This window comes from Sciurus vulgaris (genome assembly GCF_902686455.1).
Source record: "Sciurus vulgaris genome assembly, contig: HiC_scaffold_597_arrow_ctg1, whole genome shotgun sequence".
NCBI lineage: Eukaryota > Metazoa > Chordata > Mammalia > Rodentia > Sciuridae > Sciurus > Sciurus vulgaris.
This window is the reverse complement of record NW_027632425.1, coordinates 51,299-63,179: the sequence shown is the minus strand read 5'-3', so window position 1 is coordinate 63,179 and position 11,881 is coordinate 51,299.

Sequence of the window (11,881 nt, the reverse complement as noted above, 5' to 3'; positions counted from 1 at the left end):
CGAAACCATGGATCTCACTGCATGCTCTACTGAGGTAAGCACTCAGGACACAACTCTCAATGTGGTTGCTGGTCCCCTAGGCTAGTCTCCTGAATCTGAAGGAAACCTGGGTTGTACCAGTCCTGGATAAATGTGTTTGGAAGGCAAATCCACGGGTACGTGGGCTAAGATTGTTGAACAGCGAGCTCTCAAGGAGGCCTCAATCCCAGCTTGTTCCACTGGAATTTGTGGGGGCTGATAGCTGGAATCAGGACAAGATGAGCTGCCTGTCAGCAAGTGGGTTTGGCCAACTCAGCACAGCGCCACCTAGAGGACCTGGGTGGAAGTGCGAGCTGGCAGACTTCAATGGGATCCCTTGTCCTGCCTGCATATTTAGGGAAATTTTGCTCACGGGACTCTATACAACTTAGAGCCTGTTTCCTTGTCGCCCGAGCTACAAGGATAGAACGAATTCTTCAATAACACAAGACCCTGGAACCCGCTCCCTTCATCTCTCCTCAAACACTCATAGCTAAGCCGCCACATGTCTTGAATGATTGTGTGACGTGGCCAGGAGCTCAATGGTCACTGTTTCTCATGGGAACCATGAGGCTTCTGGTTTCTGAGTCTTCTCCTCTAGGACATCAGGTGGAATCTTGGATGCAGGTGCAATGGCACTGGAGCCACTCGTGAAAGTTCACGTAGCCCAACACTTCACAACCACTCAGGGAGTGCAATCAACTGACTTCTCTTTCCGGACCGTTAAAACCCATAAGGGCTCTTGGTCTTTTTTAGTTGGTGCTTTATGATTATACTGAATAGTGGGATTTGTTATGCCATATTTGTATATGCTCATATCTAGAACATACATTCAAATGGTGAAAATAGACAATAAATCATTCTGATAAGAAGTATGGGTATAAAATGTAACTTTGTAAAGCCAAATGGGCATACTTCAGGAGATGCCTGTAGGCACTTATGACTCTAAAATTGCTGTGATATACAAAGAAAAAGAATATTCTCGACAAGTGAAAACATTTGAAGAGCTTGCATCCTCAAATACAGTGATATTTCTGAGGAAAAAAATAGGCCCTAAGGCTCATATTCAAAATCCTGTGAAAAATATATGCTCAAAGACATTCACATCAAAATTAACTTAAGTAACCCAAAAGAGGGGGTACTCATGACTCCTCTCAATGGAACATTTAAGTAAATTGTAAATTCTTTTGATGGCATTTTATGCAGCCAGTTGAAAATGATTGTGAATATAATAAAATGCAACATTACAGTGGCAGTGGTACATTAACAAATAGAAACCATTTGAACTATATGTGCACTGTAACTTCATTGATATAAAACATACCTTGCTGCTTGCAAGGTTAGAATGCTGTGATGATAGAGTGGCAGTTCACTTTTTTGACATGATCATAATAATTTCATAAAGGAAATAATTTTCTTATTTAACTATTCCAGCCTCAACTGTTCCCAGAGCAACCCTCTAATATGTTACTTAACTGGATTAAAATCATTATGTTTAGCATTCCCTGGGGATACAATTTAGAAAAAGTTTATCTTTTATTACCAAAAATCAGGTGTGTCTACAAAATTAACTTGGAGTCATTGGTGAATTCTATCAAACATCTAAAAAATAAATAATAACAATTCTACATAAACTCTTCCAGAAAATTTAAGAGGAACACTTTTCAACTTATTCTATGAGGACAGATTTACCAAAATACTAAAACCAGACAAAATTATTATTAGAAAGGAAAATTGCAAACCAATATTCTTCATAATGTATATGCAAAAATTCTAAACACACTTCTACCAAAACAGATTGGGAGTTGGTATATATTTAAAGAATTTAATCTAGAGCTGAAAAGGCAAAGAACAAGTGGAATTTTCTGGCTCTCAATGAAATCAGTAGGACAATTTCAATGACTGAGATGAAAGAGATTATAGGAAGTACACCTCACCTCCTGGAATCTGAGTATTAATCTACTTTCATAATTCTCAGTGCAGGAATAAACCAGGAACATTTTCTTTGCCCAAGAAAGCTAAGAGGAATCAGTGATGAATCTCAGGGGACCCTACTGAGAGGTCATATTGTGTTCTGAATAATGCCAAGATTGATGAGGTACACCTGGACTAAATAAAGCAGCCTTTGACACATCATCAGACTAGCCTACATGCAGCACTGCTCCAGTTCAAACTTTATATATGTAAGGTGAGCATTGGAGGGGATGGTGAGCTTCTAAAAAGATGATGAGGCCCATGCTCATTCTCACCATTGACCACTGCTGAAATTTCTTGGGATTAGGAAGTTTTTATCCTCCTAATTTCTGATCAAGCTGCCTGTGACATATATCATAATTACACCAGAATGTCTTTGGTATGCTTCAGAAAAGTAATCCTTGTGTAATTAACCCAACGGTTGTCATGACTAAATTTTCCTTTAATCCAAGCCCACATATGTCAACCCAGGGCAGTATTGCTGATTATCTGGACAGAAGCATCAATTTCAACACACCATCTACTGATCGATGCCCAAGGGGGCCACATCTGATTCTCCAGGTTTCTAGGCTCTACCTCACCTGCAACACCTTTTTAAAAAAATTTTTTTAGTTGTCAATGGATCCTTATTTTATTTATTTATATGTGGTGCTGAGAACTGAACAAGGTGCCTCACACATGCTAGGCAATTGGTCTAACACTGAGCTAAAACCCCAGTCCCATACCTCAACCCCCTTAAGGCCATCAGATGGCTAAGTTGTATTTTGGAAAATAGTGTAATTCCTCTTCATTTCTCTATCAGAGTGTAAAAATGGGAAGCAGCCCTACCCCAACCCACCCCCACTGTGGAAGGGAGATTAAAACTAGAAGCAATACAGTTAACTTCATAAAGTGTTATTAAGGAGGTCAGAGTCAATTAGATCCTTGGTCAAGTATACATACTTAACACAGAGAAAAGTCCTAAGCCTGGGCATATTAACTGCACTTCTAAATCAAGTAATTAACTTTTTTCATAGATAGATGTCAAGGCTCAGATAAAATAAGGGTAATGACATGATTCTTAACCACCCCCACAACTGGAAAAATCAACTCCAAGTTTGTGATCTCTTAATAAAACTGAGGCATTTCACATTCTAGTATAAAAATAGATCTTGTAGCTAACAGCTAAGATGGTAATGAAATGTGAGGAGGTATTTAAGTGGAGGTGAACAGTGCTTGTTCCACACTAACATACCTGGCAGGTATTACCCAGGCCCGTCTCATTTTCCAGGATGCAGCCATTCTGACAGTGGAAGCATTGGACCAGTCAGTTGACTCCCTCCAGTTGATAAGGATATAGATGAATTTCTAGAAATAAAAAATACAGCAAAACCAGAGAGTAGACATATATGTGGACTAAGCTCTAAGACTCTGAATGAAGAACATGGCTTAAATTCTCTTAATGTCAAACTTTACTACCAGTATCTTTTACTGGGAAGTTTTATGCATAAAAACATCAGATGATATCCAAATTACTTTATGTGCAGAATTGGATCACCAGTAAAAGCCCTAAAATACCCTGTCATTGTTATATAATCCACGTAATAGATGATAAACTCAGCTTGGGATTTGTTCTCTAATATCCAGCTCATGCCATTGTCCTTTCCTGGAAATGAAGCACCCCTGGTAATGATGCAACTTAACAAACAATATATGGATAGTTCACATGCTTGATTAATTGCACCCATCTGAATTTGCCATTTGTGCTGTGTTGTTACTAAAGAAAAGAGGAACAGTAAAACACCAAGACCCTGAATGCTCACTTTCTGTTCCTAAAAACCTACCAATATTAAGGAAACAATGAGAGCAAACCTAATCTGGAAAATTCAGATACATATTATCTTAAAGGACACTGGATTTCTCTCATGCACACTGGGACTAGGGCAAGCTGGTATTGTGTGTAAAAATCTACTTTCTTGCATGTTCACTGGGTCAGTTGATCCTTGGAATGCTGGTCATATAAGCAAAGTAATGCTGATATCACTGCTTCTTCAGTCTATCACATAAGCCCCCCTGAATGGGGATGAGCAAAGAACTGAGGACACTGGGGAAAGGATACATGTCACTCATTTGGCCAGTGCCACTAGCAAAACACCACAGAGAGGTACTGCTTGGAGAAGCACCTTAAGAGATACAGATGCTCTCAATCAGTCTGTTGCCATGGAACTCTTCCTGCAGCTGCCACTGATCTGCTATATGCTTTCCCCAATTAATCATGTCTTCCAAGCTGTCTTCAAGCACCTTCTCTGGCCTTCCCACAACCTAGCACTCCTGGGCTGTGGAATGACACATTCTAAAGGACAAAATAAAAATAGGACAATATACTTCAACAGAGAAACAGAGATAAGAATGGAAATGTATGAGTATCTATCTATCTATCTATCTATCTATCTATCTATCTATAGTTCAAAAGTAAAAGGTTGGAGTGGGAGATAAAGAGTTGCCTTCAAATAGTTCATGTTTACACCCCAAAATCAGTGAGTATGTTACTTTATTTGGCAGAAAAGACTCCACAGGCACAATTAATGTTCAAGGTCTTGAGAAGGGAAGATTGTACTGAATTATCCTGGACTATCCAATCTAATCACATACACCTTTAGGAAAGGGGAACCTTTACCGGTTGCAATTAGGAGGAGACTATAGTGAAGCAGACTAGGTAGCCCCACCCAATAGACCCTTGCCATAATTAAACTTTTCCTCTTGCCAGATCAGCGTGATGTCTTGGGATTTGAAGCTTCCTCTTTCTTGTAAATGCTAAGTTTGCACACAAAGGGTGTGACAGAGTTAATCTGCAGGCTTACCATACAAAAAGATATTATCTCTGTTTTCTTGATAAAAACTAATGAAACCTGGTCTAGGGGATGGATCAGAAAGCAATAGTCATGTAAAACCTCCAAGTCCCTCCTCCTACTGGATTAAAGTTCAAAAAATTTTTAAAATCTTTGATCAGAGGAAGAATTCTTAGGCAAGAACCACCCTGGATGCTGCAGTCAGTGAACCTGCTTCCTGAAAACTCCTCAGGTGTCCAGCCTCTTCTGTCCTCCATCAACAAAAGGATCCAATATAGCATGTTGCAGGATCTAAAACAGGAGGACACAGAGGCCCTGTCATGTTTTTTATAATTACCTTTTTTTTTTTTTTTAGTGTTTTGGAAGAGTGGCCACACCTGATCTGTTGGATCTCCAGAGTTAGGCTTCTGTCCTAGGACTCCATTAACAGAAATGTTCAGGCTCTTCACTATATCAAGTAAATGTTTGGGCTATAATATTCTAAATAGTTTTGCAAGGCATTACCATTGGAGAAACTGAGTAAGATTACATAGGATCTCTATTATGTTTTTTTAAACAGAATGTGAATCTGTAATTACCATAAATGACATTTAATTAAAATATGAAACTATATCCACAAAGATAACAGTATTTAATACTTGAGACAACTGCAAAAATCAAAAAAAAAAATCCAAGAAAGTTAGGCAGAAAAGAATTTAATGTAGGGAATTAGGTCACCATAAAATTGTTGGAAGGGCTAGAAGAGTAGCCTCCAGGTTTAGCTTCCTGGTACAACTACTGAATAACTACCATAGAACTTGCTCATTAAGGTAGCATCAGCCTCCATGACCAGGAATCCAGGAACCAACCTGAATGCACTGGCACAACCAAAAGCATAGGCTATTTTCCCAAATAGCCTACTACTTCTGGAATTAGGAAAATAAAAAATTTCAACTCACAAAGAATAATTTTGAAAAATATTAATTTATTTTGGCAAATAGGAATTACCAGTTACAATATTCAATAATTATGTCTTGGGCTACTTCTACTTTCCATTTCTTTCCCTACACTATCAGTTTAGAAACACCAGTTGATAAATACCCCCACTAATTTTCCTATATACTTCTGCTTTTACTCATTCTATCTCATCCTCTCCATCTTCAAACCTCTTGTCTACTCATTTTCACTAACTCATATCCACATGTAGATTTCTCTGTAGTTGGATATCAAAGAGCACACACTGTTGATAGTCAAGCACTTAGCTATTTACACTTTAGTCAAGATACGCTGAACATAAAAAGCCAGTCCAAAAATTCATACTTAGATTGGATAAACACTCTGCCAGTCTCCTACTCTTCAGACATGCACCTTCTCCATATATCTACATCCATCACTCTTCTAAGCAGAACACAGAACTGCACCTTTGGTTTCCTTCCAAGAACAACAAAACCTCATACTCCTGTGGTATTTAGTGCATAAGTATGAGCTGAATGAACACTTGCTTTCATACTTTGAAAAGCATTGTTCACTAATCTAGAAACTCGGTGGACAGGGCCCATCTTGGCTTTGTTGTCTCCCATACCCAACACCCAATAGCATGCTCTCACTAGCATTTAAATAAAATGATGAGTAAATGACTATATTATTATTGAGAACAATTCTGTCAGTCCACTAAGGCACCACCACGTTCTGAGTCTGATAAATAAGGACAAGGAGGTTGGGAGAGGCTGGATGGAGGGTGGGCACTACCAGTTGCTCCCTGCATTATCCAGGCTTAGAAGACTAAGAGGAGGGCAGGTGCACCTGAAATTGACAATGCGTGCGGTAAGGAGCCTACAAACTTTTGCTTGTTTGCATTTGTCAAAATACAGCTTTGATGGTTATTAACCAGTGGCAAATCACCAACTGCCCCTGCACAGTCAACGGAGAAGAAATCAAAAGTGGGACATGTGTTTTCAGTGTTTTACTAAGCAACCGCACAGGCCAGGCCTCCAAACCACGGGAACCTGAAGGGCAATCACACAGCCTGGGGTGCCAGGATGCAGTCTCTGTTTTGAGACCTATGCTTCCCGGGCACATTTACAAGTTTTCCCTCCCACCAGCCTGGTCATCCAGATGGGGCCCAGGCCCATGTCCATCCCCCATGCACGCAGCTTGGGCTTGGCACCTTCCATACCCACCCACCGCTGGACCTGGGGCCACGGGAAAGCTGCCCTCACAACCCCACCGGCAAAAGGCCAGTGCCCAGGAGTAGGTGAGTCTGAGCGGTTGTTCACCTTAAATCCTGCTCCTCCACCCTTGTCCACACCGCCTCGGGTCTGCCCTTGCTGGTAGTGCTAGTAAGAAGCCTGGCACGTCACCCTACATATGGCCAAGAGAGGCTCCGGCCTCGGGCTCTGCGTACTTGGCCTTTCCGGTGCACCAGGGAGGACAGCCAACAGCGGGTGCACCCTGAGGATGCCTCAGAGCTGAAGCTTTGAGTCAGCCTCAAGTTTAGTCTGGGAATTCTTGGGTAGAGTGCTGGAATGGCTACTCTGTTCTCAGGAGCATGCTCAATTCTGTTGACTCTAGTGAAAAATTAGTTTTGACTGAAATTTCCTGACCTGTTCCCTGTTAACTGTAGGCCAGGTGAAAGCCTATGAAAGTAGTGAATTGAAATCACCAAAGATGTTATGCCACCAAGGATGTTTCAAGGAAACCACTGGGAAATTAACCAATGTGTTAACTTAAGGGTGACTCAACACCAGTTTTGAGTGATTTTATGATGAAGCATACCACTAATACAAATATTATGATAATAACAAAATAGTTGCTTTTATTTATGTAGTTCTAGGTGCTACCCTAAGGAGTTTTCACATATTTTCTCACTTAATACTCACAACAACCTATAAATAGGTCCTATTTACTATGACTTTGAATGGTAATTGGCAAAACAGAGACCATAAACTGTATTATTTTCTTGTTTTATTTTTTGTTCTATTTTGTTACACACGAAAGCAGAATGCATTTTGATTCTTTGTACCAAATGGAATACAACTTTTCATTGCTCTGTTGCTATATTATGTAGATTCACACCTTCTATGTAATCATACATGTACATAGGGTAATGATTTGTTTCATTCCATCATCTTTTCTTCCTCCTAACTTCACAAACCTTGGTCTTAGGTTTGAAAAATGAACATACCTGTTGCACATATATTTGTATTCCTGAGGTACAGTTGTAACATTTAGATAAGGAAGTTTCCCATTTTGATACCCAAAAATGCTCAAAAGTAGCATGTAAAATAATCTTCAACCTCACAGGACATAAATAACCTGACAGTGTTTCCAAAAGGCCCATGATGCATAGTTATTCATAGTGAGGACAATAGTAGTCGTCCTATAACACGGTTGAGAACACTAAATATACAACTTTTTTTTAAACTTATGGTTTACATGTTGATAGACCTTTATTTTATTCATTTATTTATATGCTGTGCTGAGAAATGAACCCAGTGCCTCACACATGCTAGGCAAGTCCTCTACCAGGGAGCCATAACCACAGTCCCACCTTTTTTTATAAAGAAGAAACAAAACACAAATTTGAATTTCCAGGGTATTGTAAAAGACCAAAATACTTTAGCTGGAAATAAATCTGGAGATCACCCAACTGTCTGAATCTCACCAGTAAAGACTCAAATTATCAGGAGTTATCCTTCATGGTTGAGGTTCCATGGTAATCTCATTAGCTTGCGAAGTCGACAGGCATAGGGTTTTCCTCATTTTCATGACCCATATATGTGGTCTCTGAAAGCAAACAGAATCAGAGTGTGCTTTATCTACTCAATTATAGTTCATGCATAGCCAACTTTGGTAGATTGTATTCCTATTCCCAGCTCTCCATCTTCTCCCCTATAGGAATATTGTGCATCCAGACCCTTAGTCATGTGACTTTCTGTGTCTCTCAATGGACAGAACCCATGTGCTTTGTTTTGGAATGTTTACGAACATGATGTATGAGTTGAAGTTTTAAATGTGCCTGCTTAGATTATTCCTACTGCCTGCTATGAAAGTTATATAAATCAAATAAGTTTCATGGTGATTAAAATTTTTCCTAAACTTCCATGTAAATATTAGTTTATATTATTTCAAAAATTGTATGTGTATACATTATGTATGTATCTTAATATCATCACCTGTAGAGGAGGTACTAGTGTTGTGCCTGCATTCTCCTTCATTATGCCTCTTTATGAGTCCCATATCTCCTTTCCATGTTAATTTTTCACCTTAGGTTTTCTGCTAATAAGGTAAAGGTAAACTGTTTAATTCAATGACTATCCTGTACATGGGTTTGGCCCTCACCACCTAGAGTTGCACTTATCATCTGGGAAATTATCTGCTATTAATAATTTCTTTATTTTTTTAATTTAATATTTTATTTGTTCTGTTTAGTTATACATGACATTAGAATGTATTTTGGCATATTATACATACATGAAGTATAACTTTTCATCCTTGTGTTTGTGCATGATGTGGAGTTACACTGGTCATGAATTCATATGTGAACACAGGAAAGTTATGTTCAATTCATTTTACCCTCTTTTCTTATTCCCCTCCCTTTCCTTCATTCTCCTTTATCTAATGTACTTCTATTTTTCCCTTACCCCACGTTATTGTGTGTTAGCATCTGCATATCAGAGAGGATATTCAGTCTTTGGTTTTCTGGGATTGGCTTATTTCACTTAGTATGATAGTCTCCATTTCTGTCCATTTATTTGCAAATGTCATAATTTCATTCTTCTTTATGGCTCAGTAATATTCCTTCATGTATATATACCACATTTCCTTATCCATTCATCTGTTGAAGGACATCTACATTGGTTCCATAGTTCAGCTATTGTGAATTGAGCTGCTATAAACATTGATGTGGCTGTGTCACCATAGTATGTTGATTTTAAGTCCTTTGGGTATAAACATAGGAATGGGATAACTGGATCAAATGGTGGTTCTACTTCAAGTTTTCTGAGGAATCTCCATATTGCTTTGCACAGTGGTTGCACCAGTTTGCAGTCCCCCCAGCAACATATGAGTGAACATTTTTCACCATATCCTTGCCAACATTTATTCTTACTTGTATTCTTGATAATTATTATTCTGACAGGAATGAGATGAACTCTCAATGCCATTTTAATTTGTATTTCTTTAATCACTCAAGATGTTGATTTTTTTTTATGTTTGTTGTGTGCTATTATTTTCAAAATAGTACAATCTTCACAGGTTAGGTAGAAGTTGCTCACATTTGCTCTTATGTTTCTTTGTGATAACTTGATTATAAATTTACACATAGCTAAAAGGGGAACCAGAAAAATACAGTTCTTCTTTGGGTGGCCCCATTCCAAAGAGATATATGATATTTTAAGAGGAGGAGAAAACATTTTACTGAGTATCTAGCAGTGTCTGCTTCTTGTCTAGCCACTAAAATTCAATGTTAATTCTGCTCTTGATATGCTTATTCCTACCCCAAAAATGACAACCCTGAACCCATCTGGCTACTGTGCCCAACTTGAATTGTATGTCTGGGTGACATGCAGTTGTCTTTCTCAGATTCAGATGTAGCTCCTTGTGGTCCAGTGATTCATTAATAGAAAGAATACCATCTGCATTCTCCAACACCTGAAAAACCATGGTTTAACAGAAGCTGGATGGTTGTAGATGAGATATCCTTTTCTTAAGTATCCCTTGGCCCTTACACTACCATAGGTCATGGGAGGGATGGAATGGGAAACTGATTATTCTGAAATCTAAAAAAAGGATTTAGGTAACTGAAAAAAAGAACATTGTTTTATCTTCCTAGGAGAAAGTAGCATTAGACAGAAGAAAAGGTCCTTGGCAACTCTGTGAGGACAGACACAAGTTAAATAAAGGTGTTAGTGGAAGTGTTGCAGGAGCAAAGTGAGATGAGAATTCAGAGAAAAATTAAATAGCAGCTCTTTTAAAATAAGAACTAGTTGACTAGGTCATCTTGATGTGTCCATTGAAAGATTAGTATATTTTAATGAGTAACTTTTGACAGAACCACATCAAAAAGTTAAAACATTATGCCCAGTGCTGTGGCACTCACCTGTAATCCCAGTGGCTCAGGATGTTGAAGCAGGAGGATCACAAGTTCAAAGCCAGCTTCAGAAATGTAGTGAGGCCCTAAGAAACAGTGAGTCCCTGTCTCAAAATAAAAAAATAATTGGTTGTGGCTTAGTAAGCAAGTGCTCCAGGTTCAATCTCTCATACCCCAACCAAAGTGAAAACATTCCTTTTATAACATATATACATGCATATATAAATATGTGTGTGTGTGTATATATATATATATATATATATATATACATATATATACACATATTTATGCACACACACACTACACCACCTTTGATCCTCTTTTCTTTCATTTTCCATTAGGTGATATGGACATTATGTGTTTCCCATTGTGTGTTTCCTATATTTTTATGTAATTCAGACCATATATTTGTCTAAGACAGGCATCTTCCTGATGGAGTAAAATAATTCTCCAAGTCACGATCTATTTGTAACCATATTTAAAAGTAGTTGAAATGAAAAGAGCTGTAGTTCATCTAAAAGTAGTTTAAAACATGCATGGGGATTTTAAAGTAAATTCTACCAGTAGTGTATATCTGAAGATCTAGTTCATGAGGTGGGGAGGAGGGAGAGAAAGGGGTAGTTTCACCTGTTTGAACACATTTCCTGCAAGGAGGGTGTTTTGTATTTTGGCATTTCTATCAAGCTTGCTTGGGAGTTGTTGATAGGTTTGTTATAGTAGAAATTTGTTACTTTAAGGGAAAAGCAGAAAGTTAAAAGTGAATGTGAAGAGAAGGGGAACAAAAGAGATTAGAGGATAATTCTGTCTCCAGAGGGAGTAAACAAGCATTGTCTATAACAGCAGCTTAAAATTACAGAAGTTGTAGATAATTTTTTGTTTTTGTTTTCTGCCCAAAGCAGATTCACTCCACATTTCTTCTTGTTAAGAGAGGGAGAATTGCTGCCAATGAGTGGGGTGTTGGCTGAAAGGAGGTGAGGAAGAACATCTCCCC